The following is a 22,714-nucleotide window of genomic DNA, read 5'->3' as shown; positions in this document are numbered from 1 at the left end:
TCTGCGATCAACATACCGCATCTGATCACATCGCAGTGCAGAAACCACATCGCACTTGCGTACCACACTCGCGCCTGCGCCCCAATGCCCGCTTCTGCGACCATCGCAGGTACGGGAAATCCTTCTCACCTGCGGACTCTACCCATCTCTTCACCAGTCGCTTCTGTGATCCAAGCCACGCTTCTGCGGGCTTCCACCTGCGGTGCCTGCTCCGCATGTGCGGTTTCACCAGAAGCAGCAGCTCTTCAGTTGCATTCTTCAACTCAAACTCAAGTCGTTAACCACCTGAAATCACCCTGAGGCCCTCGGGACCTCAACCAAATATACCAACAAGTCCTAAATCATTATACGAATTTAATCGAATCCTCAAATCACCTCAAACAATATCAAAAACATGAATTACACACAGATTCAAGCCTAATGAACTTTAAGACTTTTAAATTCTACAAATGACGTCAAAATCTATCAAACCATGACCGATTGACCTCAAATTTTGCACACAGGTCATAAATGACACCTCGGACCTAGTCCAACTTCCGAAAATCTAATCCGACCCCGATATCAAAAAGTCCACTCCCGGTCCAACTTTCCAAAATTTCAACTTTCGGCATTTCAAGCCTAATTCCACTACATACCTCCAAAACACAATACGGACGCGCTCCTTAGTCCAAATCACCTAACGGAGCTAATAGAACAATCAAAAATCAAATTTGAGGATGTTTACACATAAGTCAACATCCGGTCAACTTTTCCAACTTAAGCTTTCAATTAAAAGACTAAGTGTCTTAATTCACTCTAAAACCACTCCAGACCCGAACCAACTAACCCGGTAAGTCATAGTACAGCTGTAGAACACAAAAGAAGCAGAAATTGGCAGAACGAGACTATAACTATCAAAACGAATGGGTGGGTCATTACAGCAACTACCACAATTTACTAGATACATTCTTCTGAACTACACTAGCTGACACTAATTCACCGCTCACTAAGATCGCACCAAGGTTTTGTTATTCCTAATTCCACTTTTAAACCCTTCGTATTGATTCCTCACATACATTAAGAGTGATGTTGTTCAACAACTACCTAAATATATAACCTTTTCCAAGAAATACATAATAAATAGGCACAGTCAATTGATGGCCATTCAATCAACATCAACAAACACGTAGTTGAACAAGTAGAGAAATCTAATGGCTCAATTATATAAAAATATAATAAGAATTCATCCTCTAAAAGGTTCCATCAAAACCCTATATAATAAATTAGCTACTCATAGTAGTATGTGAAAATACAATACTAAAATTCATAACCAATAATAGAAAATAGGAAGAAGAAAGAAAGAACTCGTGGTTGAATGTTCCTCCTTGCTCCTAGTGTATTCTTGCCTCCAAAGGTGTTGTGTAACCCTATAGTAGTGTCGCCTCCCTAAAATTTGTGTTTTAGGATGTATTTATATCACTTAGGGTGGATGAGGGGCGGAATTTTTCAATCAAACTTCGGATGGGAGAAGCTGGAAGGCGCGTCTGCCTTTGCGCAGCACGCGACCATAGACGCGGATGCAACTTTTACAATTTTTCAGTTCGCAAAGCGATCCGTGCCTTCGCTTTGCTTCTCTGTTTTGTGCCTTCATTTTTCTCCTTCTTCGCATCCATTTTTGTGCGAAGCACGAAATTGGACGAGCTCCCAATTCTTTCCATCTCTTAGTTTTTTGTCGAATTGTTATCTCTTGATCATTTATCGTCCAAACTCGTCCCTACACATAATAAACACATAATGAGCATATTTCACTTCACAAACCATGTAATCTCCCGCGACTCACACAAGAATTAATATGCAAATATACTCAAAAATATGCATTTTTCATCATTTATCACCACCCCACACTTAAACTCTTGCTCGTCCTCGAGAAACTTAAAATTAAGCGCATAGGTAAGAAATACCTTTCAAAACATACTCAAGCATCAAACAAATGACAATGGTTTATATCAATGCTTAGAAACCGACATAACGACTCTTCATACTCACCTTATTTTTAGACCAATGCCAAGACTATTTAAAGTATTTGTGTGACTCTTCTAGCATCCTAGCCTCAACAGTTGACTCGACTACAATCCTCTTTGTGACTCGCTTCTTGTGCAAACTAAAGATACGAGTTTCTTACCAATTCGTTGTAAAGCATGTGCCCTCACTAACAAAACAAAGAGAGTAATCAGTCCGCACACTCAAATATGAATTCAAGTATAATTTAAGGACTCACAGAATGAAAGAATTCACTCACTCTCGCAAAGAAACTCATGTGCCCCCACAGCTCGTACCATAGGCTTGCCCGTAATGTAAGTCTCTACTAATTTAAGCTCGCAAAGTCTAGGATCAATTAGGTCTTCATGGGTTGCAATGTAGGCTAACAGACGTGTAGGATAGATATGGATAATAGTGACTAACCCTCCTAAGCACTTTTAATACAATACACTGTAACTTTTAAGCACATCCTCTTTATGATCACTCAACATATCGCTACGACACCGTAAATAACATAGCCCATTGACTTTAAGCACATCTACATAAGCACCGGCACATATCAAAGTGAATTCGAGGGATTTTTATTTTGTATTTTCTTTTTCTTTCTTTTTTTTTCAAAATCTTTTCAACACCCTCCATAAATTGGTATTTACAGCTAGTGGCTCTCTCAATCCACGCATCCACTTTTTGGTCTTTCTAAGGTTCCACTCAAAAACTACCTAATCTTTTTTTTTCCTCTTCTAGCGACTTACGTACTTTCGGAGGTAAAGGTTCAACAAGATTTAATTAATAACAAAAGGAATTCGTCTTGTAATGTGGGTACCAAACAAAAGGTTTACAGGCTCAAATGGGCTAACAAAGGATAATGTTTATCACTGGTAGGCAAATAGACTGAAGGATCAATCAAAGAAATGCCGATATCATTTCCTAAAATCGCAAGACTTAATCATTTCTCTTGGGCTCACACACGGGGCAAGTTCTAGACTAACAAGGGATGGCACAGAGTACAACCAAAATCTCACCTCACACAATGCACATGACTTACTCAAGACGGCTCAGACCCCACTCTTCAGTTAAAGAAACTAGCACAGTCATCATATAAACCAAACACTAGGAAGTAACAACAGGAGTAAATAGATGAGCCCAAGCCTCAAAATAAACACATATACTCTCAAGGCATATAGTCACAAGAATAAAGAAGAAAGTACTCAGTGCAAGTGCTCCAGCTCTAAGCCCCAACATAAAATATGTCAAAAAGCATATATACTCAAGCTCTCCCCATTCCATTATAAGTTGAAAAAAAAAATTGTATTTTTCTTTAGGCTTTAAACCCTCAAGAAAACTGTTTAGGAAGTCCATCGTTGGGAAAAGTCTAAAACTTTTTGAAAATTCTACTTGAAAAAAAAAAATTACTATCCGGTTCAAAGAATCATCCCTTGGAAAAGAACCGTGGCCATAAGAAAAACCAAGAGGGGTTATTTCTACCTAATTATTTTTAAAAAAAAAAATTCAAAACATATAAAATAACACAACTAAACTAGCATAGGAATCCACCCAAATTGTCTCTTCACCCCACACTTAAAATTGTGCATTGTCTCCAATGTACACCCATAAATACAAGAGAGTAAGAAAAACTCTTCGGTAGGCCATAGGCTGAAGCATTAGCAGCTCATGGGGTACTCAGACTTCTCCCAGACTTGATTCTTTGTACGGACACCCCACACTTAGTTCTAACCATCGCACTTGCTTTTGCTTTCTTCCAGTGGCTTTGCTTCCCATTCTTCTAGAAAATAAAAAATGACACTACAAAAAAAAATACAATAAGCTGCCTCCCCACGTTCGTTTTTTTTGTGACTAAATGACAACTAGACGAAAACAAGAAAATTGGGTTGCCTCCCAACAAGCGCTTGATTTAACGTCGCGACACGACGCGAATTACTTTTTGCCTCCACCTTGAGCATATGAATTGAACACCAAGTTTTGCTTCAAGTTTTATACTATGCTCCAAGGGTGGTGGAACAAATTTAATTGCCCCAAGAAAATAATATAGTATTTTGCACTTCTTAGCCTTTGCATGAGGTGTGTAATCCTGACTTTCTGGCAAGAACAATTCCAAAATATAGGCACCTTGTTCCTCATTCCTTGACTCCTCAATTGGCTTGGATAACTCTATTTCCATATCATCATCCAAACACAACGTGGAAAAATACTTGGAGTGTGGACCAATGTGCTCAACTATATGAACATTGGAACTGTCAACATCCTCAACACCCGTGATACTAGAGTCAACTAAATATGTATCCTCAATGTCCTTGGCTGCTAAATATGTATCCTCAATGTCCTTGGCTGACTCTAGTATCTCTTCTACAACATCGACATCCTCAAAATCTAGTTCGATTGATTGTTGGTGTTCTACTCTGACCTCCTCCCTTAGCACCTCAATTTATGCATCTAATACATGCTCATTTTGGCTACTATCCACAATATCAACTGGTTGAGCATTAAATGCTTTAACTATTTGACTCACTTGTGCCTCCAAGTGAATAATAGTTTCCTCTTGCCTTTGGATAGTATCCCCTCGCCTTTGTATCTGCATTTGTTTCTCATTACTTCGTTCCATGAGGCACTTTAACATATCTTTGATCTCCTTCAGGTCAGCTTTCCCGGGTTCTTTGCTACTGTTAACCTCACAAGAAAAAGTAGAACCATCATAATAAGGGGTATGGGGAGAATAAGACATATGCACAACCATAAAGTGACCATCTTGACCACCACAAATATCACATACATTCCACACAAAAGATTGAGTTGGTGCACATAACTCGCTCTCGAAAATATTTTGACAATTTTGCAGCAGGTGATTTCCTCCATAATAAGCACAAGGAAGATCAATAGTAGAATTATCAACATCGAAACTCTCATAATTCCAACATGCCATGTTTCTCAAATCAACAAGTTAATCTAAAATAAAAAATTCAAAGACTAAAAAAAATAAAAAATAATATATATATATATATATATATATATATATATATATATATATATATATATATATATAAGTTCAGATTTGAGACCCAGCAATATGTACAACTATAGCTTCACCGTTAGTTCCCCGGCAACGGCGCCAAAATTTGATCACGCCCAACTATGCCTTATAAAAAGGACTAAGTGGTCGCTGCAAATATAATCCGGTCTAAAAGACCAGAGTCGAATCCCACAGAGAACTAAGGCTTAGCTACAGTTGTTCAATATCACTAAGAAACTCAAGTCCAAATAATTTCCTAATTATAAAGATTATAATATTTATTTCTATCTAATTAACTAACAAATCTTAAAAGCAGTAAAACTATCAATTAATAAGGATAATGATTGGAGACAAGATTAAGGAGGTCTAGAGTTGTGATTTTCCCAATTGTCGGAATTCTACCCTCTGCATCTTCTATAATTTTGCCTAAATATTCTCTACCGATCGCGAGTACTTCAGGTGTCGTAATTCTCTTCCGAGCAACTACCACAATTTACTAGACATATTCTTCTGAACTACACTAGATGACACTAATTCACCGCTCACTAAGATCGCACCAATGTTTTGTTATTTCTAATCCCACCTTTAAACCCTTCGTATTAATTTTTCACATACGTTAGGAGTGATGTTCTTCAACAACTACCTAAATATGTACACTTTTCCAAGCAATACATACTAAATAGTCACAGTCAATTGATGGACATTCAATCAACATCAACAAACACGTAGTTGAACAATCCGACGGCTCAATTATATAAAAATATAACAAGAATTCATCCTCTAAAAGTTTTCATCAAACATTAGATAATAAATTAGCGACTCATAGTAGTATGTGAAAATACAATACTAAAATTCATAACCAACAATAGAAAATAGGAAGAAGAAAGGAAGAACTCGTGGTTGAATGTTCCTCCTTGCTCCTAGTGTATTCTTGCCTCCAAATGTGTTGTGTAACCCTATAGTAGTGTCTCCTCCCTCAAATTTGTGTTTTAGGATGTATTTATATCACTTAGGGTTGATGAGGGGCGGAATTTTCAATCCAACTTCGAATGGGAGAAGCTAGAAGGCACGTCTGCCTTCGCGCAACGCGCGACCATAGACGCGGATGCAGCTTTTACAATTTTCCAGTTCGCGAAGCGATCCGTGCCTTTGCTTCGCTTCGCTGTTTTGTGCCTTCATTTTTCTCCTTTTTCGCGTCCGTTCGTGCCACACACGAAATTGGACGAGCTCCCAATTCTTTCCATCTCTTCTTTTTTTGTCGAATTGTTATCTTTTGATCATTTATCATCAAAACTCGTCCCTACACATAAGAAACACATAATGAGTATATTTCACTTCACAAACCATGTAATCTCCCGCGACTCACACAAGAATTAATAAGCAAATATACTTTAAAAAATTTCACTTTTCATCATTTATCACAATCCTATTTAACTAACTCGAGAAAAGAAAAAAAATTCGCTATAGAAATCATCAAATCCTATATTTTGTTCTACCAAACACATATTCGTCCTTTTGTTGAAAAAGCTAGTGTCCATGTTCTCCCGAAATCGAGGATGTTTAGTAAACTTATTAGTAACTGTGTAGTAAGATACAGTCAAATCAAACAGTAAAAATATTATTTAATAACAATAAGCGATACAATTTATCTAAACGTTATATCCCTAATATAGTACAATACAATGCATTATAAAATGATAAGTAACAATGATCCAATTAGAATGTAAAATGTATAAAATTATTGCAAGAATTACCTCATGGACCTGATAAGGAAAAAAAAGATAGGTATCGGATAACATTACTTTAGCAAATGAAGTGGTGAAGGACTATGGCAAGAAATATGCCTTTCCCAAATGCATGATTAAAATAGGTCTCTAGAAAGCCTTGACTCAGTGGAATAGTTTTTTTGAAGAAAGTAATGGAGAAATTGGGATTCCTAGACATATTCATTTCAGGGATAATGGAATGTGTGCAAACAGCGAATTATACAGTCATGTTTAATGGAGAAACTACTAAATTCTTTGATGCAGCTAAGGGCTTAAGACAAGATGATACAATCTAACCCTATCTGTTTGCAATTACCATGGAGTACCTGAGCAGGAAATTGAATAAGCTCAAAGAAAACAGTGCCTTTAAATACCATGCAAGATGTGCCAGATTGGGATAGCTCACGTAAGGTTAGCACATGATTTACTATTATTTGCTAGAGGAAATTTTAATGCAGTGTCTATTATGTATCAGGCTTTTGTACAATTTCAGAAGCTTTAGGTTTGCTTGCAAATTTGAGGAAGAGTTCGATCTATTTTGGAGGAGTTCCTCAAAGTGAAAGAGAGAGAATTTTCCAACGTCTTGATATACAGCAACAACAACAACCCAGTATAATCTCACTAGTGGGGTCTGGGAGGGTAATTTGTACGCAGACTTTACCCATATCCTGGGGTAGAGAGGCTGTTTCCGATAGACCCTCGACTCCCTCCCTTCAAGAACTCCCACCTTGCTCTTGGGGTAACTTGAACTCACAACCTCTTGGTTGGAAGTGGAGGGTGCTCACCGCTAGAGGAACCCACTCTTGTCAACGTCTTGATATACCTGCTGGTGAATTGCTATTTGAATACCTTGAAGTGCCTTTGTCAACCAAGAAAATCTCCTTCATCCAGTGGCAAGTACCATTAATAGAGAAAATAGTAGCAAGGATCGCCCCATGGACTACTAAGAAACTCACATATTGGTCTCAGCTTTTCCAAATCATAGTGATGATTTTAAAGCTTATACTAGTGCATATTTAGCTTCATTTGATACGGAACTAATACAATCACAAAGAAGATCCTTGTAGCCTGGGAAAAGACATGCTGACCAAAGTTCTCTGGAGCTCTTAATCTCATAAGATATACCGAGATTTAACTCACAAACAAGATAAATTGTGGATCAAATATTGGACTCATGGATATTATATCAAGGAACATCATATCAACAAGCATGTTGGATCATCATGAAAATTTGGGATGCTGGACAAATTATGGAACATGTACAGATAGGCTCTTTATCTGGGAGTTTAACCAAACAGATATAGGGTGTTTGGTACGAAGGATCCAATTTTCCCTATAAAGAGACACAGGGGTCGTCATAAAAACCCGAAAATCCAAATCAAATCAAACTGACCAAAAAAATCGATACTTTTTGGTTTGGTTTGGTTTTGGTTTTGAATTTTAAAAACCGATCAAGTTTGGTTTAGTTTTGGTTTTAATTAAAAAATAACTGAAAAAAATCGAACCAACCCGACTATAGAAGTAGCTATTTAAATTTATTATTACACACACACACACACACACACACACACATATATATATATATATATATATATATATATATATATATATATATATATGTGTGTGTGTGTGTGTGTGTGTGTGTGTGTATGTATATTTTTGCACAAAGTTTCAAAAAATTTATGGTAAATGTTAATCGTTTGCACTTTTAGTACAGTTCTTTGCCTTTACATTCTAGTTTGATGAGTAGTTTTCTTTTGTTAAGTGTAAGAATCCATTTCATGTTAAAAATAATCTATTTTTAATTGAGTCCTTAAATTATTCATGGGGAAATGCATAAGTACCCTCTGACCTATAACCGGATTTCCAACTACACTTTATCTTTGCGGGAATCCTGTTACCCCCTGAATTTTTTCACACGAAATAAATACTACCCTAAATATAGACAACAAAACTCTTGGCAAGTTGTGAACTACACGCGCTGGCACATGTATATTCAGTAATTTTTTAATTATTTCTTCTTTTTCTTATCCTTTTTTCTTATTTCTTATTATTTTATTATTGTTCTCATTTTTTTTTTGTTTTTTCATTCTCTTTCTTTTTGTTTTAGTCACCGGCGGCATAAAATGGTGGTCGTCGGAATTTCAAGGACTCAATTTTTTCCGGCACAAAAAAGTTTCCGGCGACAGATTTTTATCCCGATCTGAGTGTGTTTTACTTTATATATATATATATATATATATATATATATATATATATATATATGAAAGTGTAATTTATGTGTGGGAGGAAGAGTAAAAGAAAGAAAAACGAATATAAGTTGAAAATGGTGGTCGGAATTTCAAAGACACCATCTTTTTTGGTGCAATTTTTTTTTCCGGTAACAGATCAAAAAATAATGAGCTCCTAGAAAACTTTCTAGTAATCAACAACCAAATTTTCTTCCTCATTTTTTTCAAAATTTTGCTTTAACAAATAAAATTTAAAGAATAAAACTGAACTCGATCTCGCCGAAGAATATGGAGAATGACGGAGCAAATTTCCGGCCAAGTCTATGAGTAAAGAAACTAGAGGAAAGAAAAGGAAAAGAGAAAGAAAAACAAGAGTAGAAAAGAAAATTAGGAAAATAGTATTTTATAAAAATGTTATAAAAATAAAATTTCAAACTTTCTCTCTTTCTTACTCTCCCAAAGAGGGTGACATGCATTCTCTTCTGCCACATCAGCACTAAGGGTATACTAATTCCATTTAAAAAAAGTTTAGGGGTATAGAATTCCCGCAAAGATAAAGTGTGTAGTTGTAAAACCGACTATAGGTTAGTGAGTACTTATGCATTTGTCCATAATAATAATAATAATAATGATAATGATGATGATGGTGCATTTTACATGCCCGTTAGCCAAATCATCTTTACCTTTATTTTTCTCTAACTTTCACGATCATCATATATATTCTCCACTGTCTGTATAATTAGTTTCTATATCACATCTATTATACCATCAAGTATGGTGAAATAGACAAAAATTCTTCATACTTAATCAGAGTTTTTTAATAGGGAACCCAAAGAGAATGTTGTACAACGAGTAGATAAAAAACATCATATGCATAATATCAAATCAAACTTTGCAAAATGACAAAAATTGATTTTCTTAAAGGTGACACTTGTGTAAATAATTATACTTTTATTTATTCAAACAACAAAAATAAATGACGAAGAAAAACGCTCATCATCGGGGAAAAAAAAAAAGATGAGAGAAATTCATTAGTGGTAACCAACGGCCAACTTTGAAGCAACTGTTCCGTTTCTCTCTCCTCTTTTCCTTTTTCTGTCTAACGACATTTCCATAATTCAGTTGTAGAGTCCAAGAAAGAGAAAAAGAAGAGAGAACTTAATTTCTCTCTCTTTTTTCCCTTTTCTTGAGGACCTCCCTTCCTTTTTTTCTTGTTTTTTGTCGCTCCTTCTGAAAGAAAAACAATAAAGAAATACTAATCAATCAATAATACCAAAGCCATGGCGGTATAATTCCGAATTCTCTCATTATATAATATATTTATATATATATATATATATATATATATATATATATATATATATATATATATATATGTGTGTGTGTGTGTGTGTGTGTGTGTGTTTTGTGTGTCTTTATAAGGTTAAAAAAATGTCTTTTAAGTTTAGAGTGTGAGCATGTCGTTTTGTACTTTCACAATGAATTGTTGATTTTTTTTTCTGTTCTATTAGATATTTTGCCAGATTGTGTGCAATTTATGGTTCCCATGTAATGAATCTGCCTATTTCATGTATGTTCGATACCAGTGTACAAATAATTGTGAAATTTTGATCTTGGAGAACCTTCAGTTTCCTTTGTTTATTTATTTCTTTTTGTTATAGCCATGGTGTCCGGGTGTAAACTATTATCTCTGCATAGATTTGAGGCTTAGACATAGAAAAAGAAAATCACTTAATATTTTTTCTCCTCTATTAGAATTTGACCTTGGTCCCATAATTTTCATTCCACTTTTTTGACCATTAAGTCGCACTAGAGAACCACACCAATTTGTGTTAAAAGATAAGTTATTAAGTACTAAAATGAAATGGCCTAAATAGCATAAGAATGGATATAATTAATTCATATAACCTGCCCCCAATTAATTTGTGATTGAGGCATAGCTGATTGATGGATTGATGTTTTTTTTAATAGGCCTATTTGCTAGTTATATTAATTAGTTTCTCTAATGAAGTTTAGCAAAATCAACGCATTTAAGATCTAACGAGAGCGTACAAGCATTTTATAAGTCAGAGAACTGAGTTTTATATGCCAATAAGGCTTGGTATAATTCTGGTTTATAAATTAAGTATCCAGATAATATTGCAGTATCATACTATTTTAGCATCCAAATGATCATAGAGTCTATATATTACTCTGTGATGAGAGACAACTGAGTTTTATCACTACCTTTATCATTTTTATTTGTCAATGTTAGGAGTATTTTTCTCCTAACATGTAACATATTTAAATAAGTTACCTTGGAGCAGGGGTGGCGGAAGGGGTTCACCTTTGTTGGAAAATTACACTATGCATACAAGATTAAGATTATTTTATATGAGTTCTTTGTACTTTGAATCCCATTTGTAAAAAATTTAGCTCCGCCACTACCTTGGAGACCAGAAATTGTAATGAACGCATTGTAGATAGCTGGATAATTAAGAGGGAAATGCACTTTTTCCTGGACTTTTATGCTTTCATCAAGTAAAAAGCAAAGAAAATGTGTAGTTGTAATTTATTTGTGTAGGGGAAACATTTACAAAGTACTTGGATGTTGCATTTCCTGGTTAATACAATTTGTTTGATTTTGATGCTTTGAGTAACTGAGAATTAAAGCCTTTTATATCCATGTCAATTTCAATATATTTTGACATGGAACTGCAAGATTCATAGTTATTTTTGAATCACAATAGGAAAGTCGTCCACTTCCGAAGTTTGGTGAGTGGGATGTCAATGACCCAGCTTCAGCTGAGAGGTTCTCTGTCATCTTTAACAAAGCTCGAAATGAGAAGAAGACAGGCAAGATAGACTCACCACCAAAGAAAAACTACAAGCATACAGCAACTCTTGGAAAGCCTCAATCTGTAAGTTGTGGCGCCCTATAGCTATCTACATGTATATATTTTTTTTTATAACCATGATGCCGGGCTAGCCACACTACAAGAAATATGACCTATGACGATATTTTATAAATGTCGTACTAAGCTACATAAATGTCACAAAATCGTTTTCCGACATTTATTTTACACTTAGTTCAAGTGTCATAAATTTCAATGTTAGGAAATTTTCCGACGTGTATTTTAATGTCGGTAAAAGATTTACGACATTTAGTTTACGACTCACAGCTTCCATTCAAACAAACCTATCTCCGTATCACCACCACAAAACAAAATCACAACATAGATTAAGCTTCAAAAACTCAAACTCCCAATTCTTCTGCTGCGAATACATAGGGAACAAGCAAATGCAATAAATAAACATGATTGAATTCCTCCGAGAAATCAAAACACTCACCAGAAAGAAGGAACAATTCGAATCCGATCGATCAATCAAGAAAGAAAAATCCTAACCTAGAATTACGCAATAGATGAAGAGAAGGAAATAGAGAATGAAGCAAGAAGAGAGTGCATATTCATACTGCTATTACTGAAGATTCTTGATATTCACGGTTGGGGTGGAGGAATTCGGACGGGATAGAGAAATGGAGTGTGGGGGTGGGGTGGGGGGGGGGGGGGGAAAATGAACTTGAATTGTTCTGAGAGGAGGTCGCAGAGTAGGGTTTCTTTTAGATATTTGAGAGGGAAATATGGGAGGAAAGTTACAAACACGTGCACTCATGGCTGGAAGTTTGGAATTTGCACTAAACAATTGCCCATAATTCGGTTGAAGAAGTAGAGAGATGAAGGTGTTTTTTCTGTGTTGAATAATTCATAAAGAAGACTGCCTTTTTATAGGAAAAGTTGTTTGGACAGTTACAGATGAAGGAATTAATCTGTAGCCGTTACAGAAATTAAAATGGAGATGCTACAAAATTAACCAAAGTTGTTACAGAAATTAAAGCATGGCAGTTACAAAGAAATAAATGGAATGTTACAAACTTCAATTCAAAGAGAATGAATTTGGACATATTTTGGTAAACTCAAAATTGAAGAAATAATTTTAGCAAAATCAGATTTGGAACACATATATCTCGCACGCAATGGGGGAAAATCGACCCGTTTTACCTTCAGGACCAATTTCTCATGTGCACGAGACCACTCCCTTTTACTAACTCTTTACAAGCCCAATAAAGAGCAATTCAATATAAAGAGAAGGAAAAAACTTCCCACCACCAATGAGGGACACTTTGTCTTTCACAAAAGACAAAGAAGTAAAGAAAGAAAAGGGACCACAAAGAAATCTTTGACTTTGCATTATAAATAATAGCAACAATTCCCCACTAATGCAAAGACAAAAATAGAACAATTCTGGGCAAAAGAAGAAACATGTACTTAAGTGTCAATGTCTTTCGATTTGAATTGACACGTAGTGAAATGAGGCAACAACTAACATCCACAAAGTGAAGTACTCTTGAACCAATGGACATTAGTTGAGACCCCCACAACACATGCTACATCCTTAATTTTATGCAAACTTCGCGATAATAACAAAGTGCTTTTATGGTCATGCACATACCTTGGGTCTCATGAGTGCTCTAGAAAGACATCCCAAGTCTTTCATAAAAGGCGACCGCGCCTTTACACTCACGTAGGTGATTCCATCAAGTCTATCTACACATAGACCACCTTAAGGCTAGAGAATCATTAAGAGCAAAATAAGTTCAACCTTATAAAGCACTATCACACGCCATAGGGATAGGAAATGTAGTGCATATTGAGGTCTTATATGGCTTCGTTTGACCACAAATGGGTATCCACCATACTTCCTCAATCCATGGGCTTTAGCCCCATCTCCCTCGACGTTTCAAGGATAACTCTCTTTGCCAAACCCTTGGTTAAAAGATTCCCCAAATTTCTTTCGGATCTTACATATTTCAAGGAAGTAACACCATGTTTGAACAACTGTTTTACCGCACCATGCCTAATGCGGATATGTCTTCTTTTTTCATTATACACACTATTTTTGGCAATTCCAATTGCCGCATGTGAGTCACAATGTAGAAAAACGGGTGAAGCTTGTCTTCCCCATAAAGGCATGTCTGCCAATAAGTTTCTCAACCATTCGGCTTCTTGCCCTGCCAACTCAAGAGCAATGAATTCAGACTCCGTAGTAGATCGTGATATACAAGTCTGTTTTGAAGACTTTCAAGAAATAGCTCCTGCAGCCAAAGTAAACACATAGGCACCAGTGGAGTTAACTTCATCATTGTTAGTAACTCAGTTTGCATCACAAAATTCTTCTAAAATAGCAAAAAATTTATTTAAATGCAAACACCAATCCATAGTACCCCTCAAATACCTTAACAAATGATGAAAAAAATTCTAGTGTTCATTAATGGAGTAGTGAGTATATCTACTCAATCTTCTAATAGCATAAGCAATATTAGCTCGTGTATAATTCATAAGAAACATTACACTACCAATTATATTAGCATATTCAGTTTGATAAATACTAGATTCCTTATTCTTTCTCAAGTGTATGCTAGGATCATAAGGAGTTCTCACAGGAGTTACATCAAAACAATTAAACCTTTTCAACGTTTTCTCAATATAATGAAACCGCGACAACGAAAAATCACTAGAAGTTCTTTTGATTTTAATCCCTAAAATCACATCTACTTCTCCAAGATCTTTCATTTCAAATTTAGAAGACAAAAAATTCTTAGTCTCATTAACAACATTCACATTAGGGCCAAAGATTAATATGTCATCCACATACAGACATATAATCACACAATCTGATCTTATCGTCTTGGAATAAACACAAGTATCAGATGCGTTAACAACAAAACCATTAACCACTAATGTGCTATTAAACTTTTTATACCATTGTTAGGTGCGCTTTAGACCAGACTTTCTCAATTTGCATACTTTATTCTCTTATCCTTGGATCACAAATCCCTCAGGCTGAGACATATATCTCTCTTCCTCTAAATCACCATTTAGGAAAGCCGTTTTAATATCCATTCGATGTTTCACTAAATTATGAATAGCGGCTAAAGCAACAAGAGTTCTAATGGTCGCTATCTTAGTCACAGGAGAATAAGTGTCAAAGTAATCAATGTCTTTCTTTTGGTTAAAACCCCTAATAACAAGTCTAGCCTTATATTTCTCAATTGTACCATCATGTCACAATTTATTCTTAAATATCCACTTGCTACTTATGGGTTTACAACCTTTAGGCAAATCAGACAAGTCCCAAGTGTGATTAGAAACTATAGAGTCTAATTCACTTTTAGTGGCCTCTTTCCAAAAATAGCATCTATTGACCTCATTGCTTCACTATATGTCTTAGGGTCTTCTTCTATTAAATAGATTGACACTAATTCATCACTCAAAACATCAAGAACAATATTTTCAGTCAAGAAAGTAGTAATAAAATCAGGACCAAAGCTAACTTCAATTCTACGCCTCTTACTTCTTCTAAGTTCATTTTCATGCTCATTAGCAGTAAAACTAGAAGAATGCACAATATGAGAATTAACAGACATAGATGTAGAAGCATTATTAGGCACATCATTAGGAACATTATTTTTTAATGGAAAAACATGCTCAAAAAATTCTACATCTCTAGATTTACAAATAGAACTATCATTCAAAGACATAAATCTATATGCAGCATTATTTTGAGCATAACCAATGAAAATAGCATCAAAAGTCTTGGGTCCAACAGTTACTTGTTTAAAATCAGGTAGACCAACCTTAGCCAAACACCCACACACTTTCAGAATTTTCAAGTTAGGGGCAAACCCTTTCCATAACTTATACGGGGCTTTATCTAACTTCTTATGAGGGACTTTATTAAGAACATAGCATGCAGATAAAACAACTCCCCCCCCCCCATACATTATCAGATAAACCCGAACTCAAAAGTATAGAATTCATCATTTCCTTAAGAGTTCTATTTTTTCGCTCGGCTACACCATTTTATTGGGGAGTATAGGGAGCACTAACCTCATGTATAATACTATTTTTCTCACAAAAGGTTTCTAGAGTATTAGTACTATATTCACCACCCTGTCAGACCTAATTCTCTTGATTTTTCTATCCAATTGGTTCTCTACTTCTGCCTTGTATTCCAAAAATATGCTTTCAGCCTCATCTTTTGAATTAAGAAGATATACCTTAGTGTATCTAGAAACGTCATCTACAAAGGTGATGTAGTATTTCTTTCCACCCTTACTAACAGTGTTCTTGAAATCCGCTATGTCTGAATGCACTAGTTCAAGCAATTATGTCTTTCTACTAGTTACATTCTTAAAAGGCTTTTTGGTATGTTTTGCTTCTACACAAATAGGACACTTAGGAAAATTATCTACACTAACTGCAGGAATTAATTCAATTATTCTAATTCCTTTAATAGAAGCAATATTAACATGACCTAGTCTACCATGCCACAAATCAATAGACTCAGCAATATAAGTAGAATTTAAAGTACTAGCATTATTAGTAATCTCTTGAGCGATGTTCAGTATAAAAAAAATCCACTAAGGTAAACCTTCCCAATAAAGTCTCCCCCACGAGAAATAATAACTTTATCAGATTCAAAAATAAGTTTAAGACTTGCTTTGTTGAGAAGCGCACTAGAAACTAAGTTTCTACGAAGGGAGGGTACATATAGAAGATTGTTCAAGGCTAAAGTTTTTCCAGAAGTTAACTTAATGAGAATTTTTCCTTTACCCATAACTCCAGCTGTAGTGGATTTACCCATGTAGACATCAGCAGATTTCTCAAAGTCGTGAAACATCTCCTTGTTGGTGCAAAATTGCCTTGAAGCGCCTGTGTCTAGTATCCAGACAGTCTTGTTAGCCACCATGTTCCTCAACAACCACAGCAACAATGATATCACCACCCTCAGTAAGGTTAGCTTGGACTGGAGCCTTTCCTCCATTCTTTGAGCTTTGTCTTTGTCTTTGTCTCTGGTTGCACTAAAAAGTCCTGTGACCAATTTTGCCACAGAAATAGCAAGGTCCTTTCGACTTTTGAATATGGCCCTCCGGCTTATTGAAGTAATTCTGCTTCTTCACATGTTCTTTCTTCTGGTCTTTGTTGTGTTTTCCTTTAATCCTGTCTTTCACAAAAGTACTAGAAGATTCCACAAGGTTAGCTTTAGAAGAATTAAGAGAGAGATATTTTATCTTATCCTTAAGTCGTTCAGGCTCCTCATCTTTGAGACGGCTTGCTTCCTCGGTCCTCATGTGACTGATAAGTTCTTAAAGAGTTAAGTTTTTCTTCTTGTGTTTCAGTTGATTCCTGTAATCACTCCGGGAAGGTGAAAACTTTTCAAGCAAAACATTATCCTGAAGAATCTCACACATCTCCGTGCCAAATTTGGAATAGGCCTCACGTATATCTCTCGCGCATGGGGTAAATCGACCCGTTTTGCCTTCAGGATCAATTTCTCATGTGCGTGAGACCACTCCCATTTACTAGATCTTTACAAGCCCAACAAAGAACAATTCAATATAAAGAGAAAGAAAAGGCTTTCCACCACCAATGAGGGACACTTTGTCTTTCACAAAAGACAAAGAAGTAAAGAAAGAAAAGGGGCCACAAAGAAATCTTTGACTTTGCATTATAAATAATACCAACAGTATCTACGCTAAAGTGCTATATTGTTACACTCTTATATGAAGGCATGGGTGGAGCCGAACCCCTTCACTAAAAAATTACATTATATATACTAGGTCAAATTACTTTTTTGATGTATATATAGTAGTGGTGAATCCTCTTGACTTCTTCGTGTATTTAATTTTTTCTATTTTGAATCCCCTAAGTGAAGGTTCTCCATCCGTCTCTGTATGAAGGCATTCTATTTTGCGCATAACTGACAGAGGAAATATCACATTATTTCCTTTTAGATTGTGTTTGTAAGTCATTATTTCATGTCATTTTAAAAGAAAGTTAGATTTTGTCAAGAGTATTATTTGAATATTAGGATGATGACATTGAACACAGTTTGCAATATCTATACTAAGGCATTGAATGTGGTTATACGATTTGATTCTTTCTTTTAAAATGTCTTTCCAGACTGGAACATTACTGTTTGAGCTTACTTTTGGCTTTTGCCTGCTATCTGAACTTTTTTTGTCCTACAGAATTATTTCTTCCAATTTGATACCAAGATTTTGAACTATCTTGTACCTTTTGGTATAATCTGATTATACATGTGCATTAACTCCACTTGACATTCTGCAAATTCTCACAGTTTTGATTATGTTCATCTATCATTTACTGAGGTAAGAGCTCTGCTTTACATAGTGACAGGGGCGGAGTTAGAGCGCTGAGACCGGGTTCAACCGAACACAGTAGTTTTGGTTCGAATCATGTATTTGTCTTAAAAAGTTCATTGAATATGTATAAATTATTAATTTAGAACTCAGTAACTTAAGATAATTAATAACGCGAACTCATAAGCTTGAAATCCTAGCTCCGCCTTTGTATAGTGATATGCACTTAGTCATGTGAGAGTCTGCGACTGAAGTTGATTCAGACCTAAATCAAGTCATATTCGCCTAATCTCCGCGAAAATTCTGATTTACTCTCAAAAGGCTCCTTTTTTTCATCGCCATGTTCCCTGTGCGACAAAGTGAGGACGAAAAAGGGAAGGATAAGGACAAAGTCTCGCCTTTTGAATTAAAAACAACAAAAAGTATTTTTAAAAGTATGGATTGGCACTTGAAATCTAACCCTAATAAAATAGATACAAAAGTAAGATTGTTTATGCATTAAGATATTTCCTTGTACTCCTCCTAAATTGGGAGTGGTTTTAAAAATATAAAAAAAAACAGATATTTCCTTGTACCGTTTAAAGTTACACACAATCTTGATTCTTGAGTCATAAATTCTATACGGGTGGAGCTAACCTTATCCAAGAAGAAATCCAATTGATACCCTTGGCCGAAAAATTACATAGGTCAATCTTTCAGTGTATATGTATTGCAAGTTGATACGTCCTCAGTTCTTCATATGTTTACTTTCTATTTTGAATCCCGTGAAAATCTTTTCTAGATAATAACCTTGTGGACATGTTGGTTTTCAGAAGAAATGGTTCTGCTGTTTGCGGTCCGGTGCTGCCGATTGATGAACTCTGTTTGCTAATAGACACTGCAATGGGAAGTATAACTTTTTTGAATACCATATGCTAATATAGTGTTCCAGAAGACTGGACCTGTAGTCAAGCTGTGATGGATCCTGCTGGAATAAAATTCAATTGTTTATACTAACTCAGATTATAGCTTTTTGCTACTAAAATATATTGCATTATCTATGTGTTTAATTTTTTCTAGCCTTGAGTTTTCTACTGTTAATATTAGTTTACAAGTTTATCACTGACAATTGAGGATTGCTCAGTTGGTAAAGCACCCCCACCCGCGACCGTTAGGTCCTGGATTCGAGTCATGCCGTAGGGAAGTGTGGAAACACTAATATCCTCCTAATTTGGGAGAGAGTTAATAAATTTTTAAAAAATAATTTAACAGCTGAAGCTTGACAAGTTCCGAAAGGAGCCCGTTCTTCCATTTTTAATCTTTATTTTGTCCTTTCCATTCACTCGGATTTCTTCCGATTCATCGATTTTGCCGGATTTATTTTGTCCTTTTCCATTCACTCGGATCCCACCTTTATTTCGAAAAAAGGGAAGGAGAAGGATCTTGTGCAGTGGATCTCTCTTGTTCCTGTTTAGCTCTTTCCTGCGTACCTTCTCTTTTTATAGAATCTGATGAAAAGATCGCACTAGAATGGATCCTTCTTTTACTTTCATGACAGTAACTTATAAAATAAGACAAAGAACAAGAAGAAAAAAGTTATCTTTAGATTCAAAGATTTGGGACGACTTGCTGCAGGATTGCATATCGGTGTTCATAACACACAGCGGAAGACAATAACAATCCTACGCGGAACTTTTTGTGTTTAAAATTTATTTATATGTCAAAAATCGGATCTAAGCCGTACCTGGTGAAGAGAGTCTTGTTTTAAATTTCTTCGATAGTGCGAAGACTCTATGCGTATCCACACTGAGACTGATCCTTGCTATCAACTCTTTGATCAATGAAATCCCGCGAACAAATTGAATGAAAATATTGTGTTGAAATTTTTCTTAAAAATCTCAACTCAAAGGTAAAAGAACAAGAAATAATTTTCTTATACTAGTATTTTCTATCTTGACTTTATATTGCACTATTACTTTCTCAAAGTAATTTTCTTCTCAAGAATAATTCTCTTGGTTTTTACATGACTTTACAATATGTGTAAGATCTATATCACCCTAATTCTTAATTAGGACTCACACATATATATACACATAATTTCCATTGGAAAATACAATCACATGCTTTATGGTAAATATTTAAAAAACATGTAACTCATTTATGGAATTCAATTGTAAATTAAATTCTACAACTTAGTCATACTTTTAAAATAAAAATATGTAACTTATTTATGGAATTAAATTCTAAATTGAATTCTACAACTTAGTCAACATTTTAATATAAAAATATGTAACTCATTTATGGAATTCAATTCTAAATTGAATTCTACAAATTAGTCAACATTTTAAAATAAAAACATGTAACTCATTTATGAAATTCAATTCTAGATTAAATTCTACAAATATAAATTATAATGTCACGAATCAATTTCTCCTCTGTTGGGTATCGTGATGGCACCTAGTCTTAGGGACTAGGTAAGCCTAACATTTACTGAGTAACAACAATAACAAAAGAAATCTAACAGTTTCGATATAGAAATCTTTACAAAATTTACAATTTCCTAAAATCGGTAGTACAAGTCATAAGCTCTACAGAGTTTACTATCACTTCTAAATACAACTGTTCTGAAGTAAGTAAAAACAGTGTAAATACAAAATAGGAAGGTGACTACGAAGCTTGCGGACGCAGCGGCAAGTTTAGCTTGAGTCTCCTCAGCAAGGATCCGCACAGCTACTAACAATCGATACCTGGATCTGCACAAATATGTGCAGAAGAGTAGCATGAGCACACCACAGCGGTGCCCAGTAAGTATCAAGACTAACCTCGGTAGTAGTGACAAGGACTAGTCAATACACCCACTGGTCTAATAAACTGAACAAGTATAAGTATAGGGATGACAGAACATGACATCTGTCTAAGGAGCCCGCGATAAGGCTAACGACATAACAACTGCAATAAGGAAGAAAAATAAACAGCAAGTAACAGCGGAACACCAGAATAAGACACAGAAGAATGAACAGAAACACAACCCATAACCGAAAAATCACAATACAGTAAAGGCAAGTAGTAACTCATCAACTGCAATAGTTTCACATCAGGTCTCAGCCAACAAACCCCAATAAATTAGTCTTCAAGTGTAAACTTTCACCCGTAAGTTTTTTTTTTTTAAATTGAGGTCTTTAGAATATAATCCTTTCCAATAAAAAATTATTTTTGAAATATATTTCTTTCAAATAAATATCTTTCAAACATAGTTCTTTCAAGATAAAAAACTTTTCAAGTATAACCCTTTTCAAGTAATATCCTTCGAGTATAAGTCACCCTGTGACACTTAAGCATGGAAGATTAGCAGCTCCGAACACATATATAACCACAGGAGAATCTACCGGGATACCGTCCCGTAGTCCCGAATTAATTATGCAAAATGGGGGGGGGGGGAGGGGGGGATCTCCCGAAATACGTCCGTAGTCCCAAAGTAAATATGTAAGACAGGGGGATCTCCCGGAATACGTCCGTAGTCCCAATTTAAATATGCAGCGCAAACAACAGAGATAACAACTATAACACGACAGAAACCCCGTACATCACCTCAATGAGTACAGAAACAACAATGACAGAAATGCAAAGTACGACGAGCAAATCAACTTAAGAATTTAAATCACAAGAACGGTAGAACTCATTCACAAGGAATAACCACAGTAAAGAATGCTAGGCACAAAGAGAGCAGCTTAACTAGGAAAAACAAAACAAAATGTAGCAACGATTCCACAATATTCAAGTCAATAATAAGAAGCCAACACGAGTCAAATAGTTCCAAATAATGGCAAGTCAACTAAGATATAGGTTATCTAAAGTCCTTTTGAGGTTGAGCAATTACGAGAAATATTCAACAATTCAAGTAAGGATAAGTAGCGGAAGATAATCATAACTCCAATTTAGACTAAACAATTATAGGATGAGAAAATAATAATTTCAATTAAAGATAAGCAGTTATGAAAAATATAGCACGACGATAGAAGAGGTAAAATCTTTGGTTAAGTCGAATAAGGGTCAAATAGACAATAAGAGTGAATCCTAAAGTAATTATCTCTAATCAAAGCGTGTAGAGATGAAACTAGCAAATAGGAATTCAAACGTATCAAAAACAACATCATACACGGTGAATATAAGGACATAAGAACCCTAAAAGACCAACTTTCCACAAATAAATTCGAGCACACACTCGTCGCCTCGCGTACACAGACTACAATCAGCATAAATGACTCAAATCCTAAGGGGTAGTTCTCCCACATAAAGTTAGGCAAGATACTTACCTCGGGTCAAGCTCAATCAATTAGTAAGAATGCCCTTTCCACGAATATCCGGCTCTGAATGGCCCAAATCTAGCCAAAAGCATTTACATATCATAATTACAACAATAATAGTCTCATCTAATTAACGAAATCAACATTTAAACGAAAATTCTGAAATTAACTCAAAATTGCCCATG

The sequence above is a fragment of the Nicotiana tabacum genome, chromosome 21 (genome assembly GCF_000715075.1).
Source record: "Nicotiana tabacum cultivar K326 chromosome 21, ASM71507v2, whole genome shotgun sequence".
Classification (NCBI taxonomy): domain Eukaryota; kingdom Viridiplantae; phylum Streptophyta; class Magnoliopsida; order Solanales; family Solanaceae; genus Nicotiana; species Nicotiana tabacum.
Note: the sequence above shows the minus strand (reverse complement) of the source record.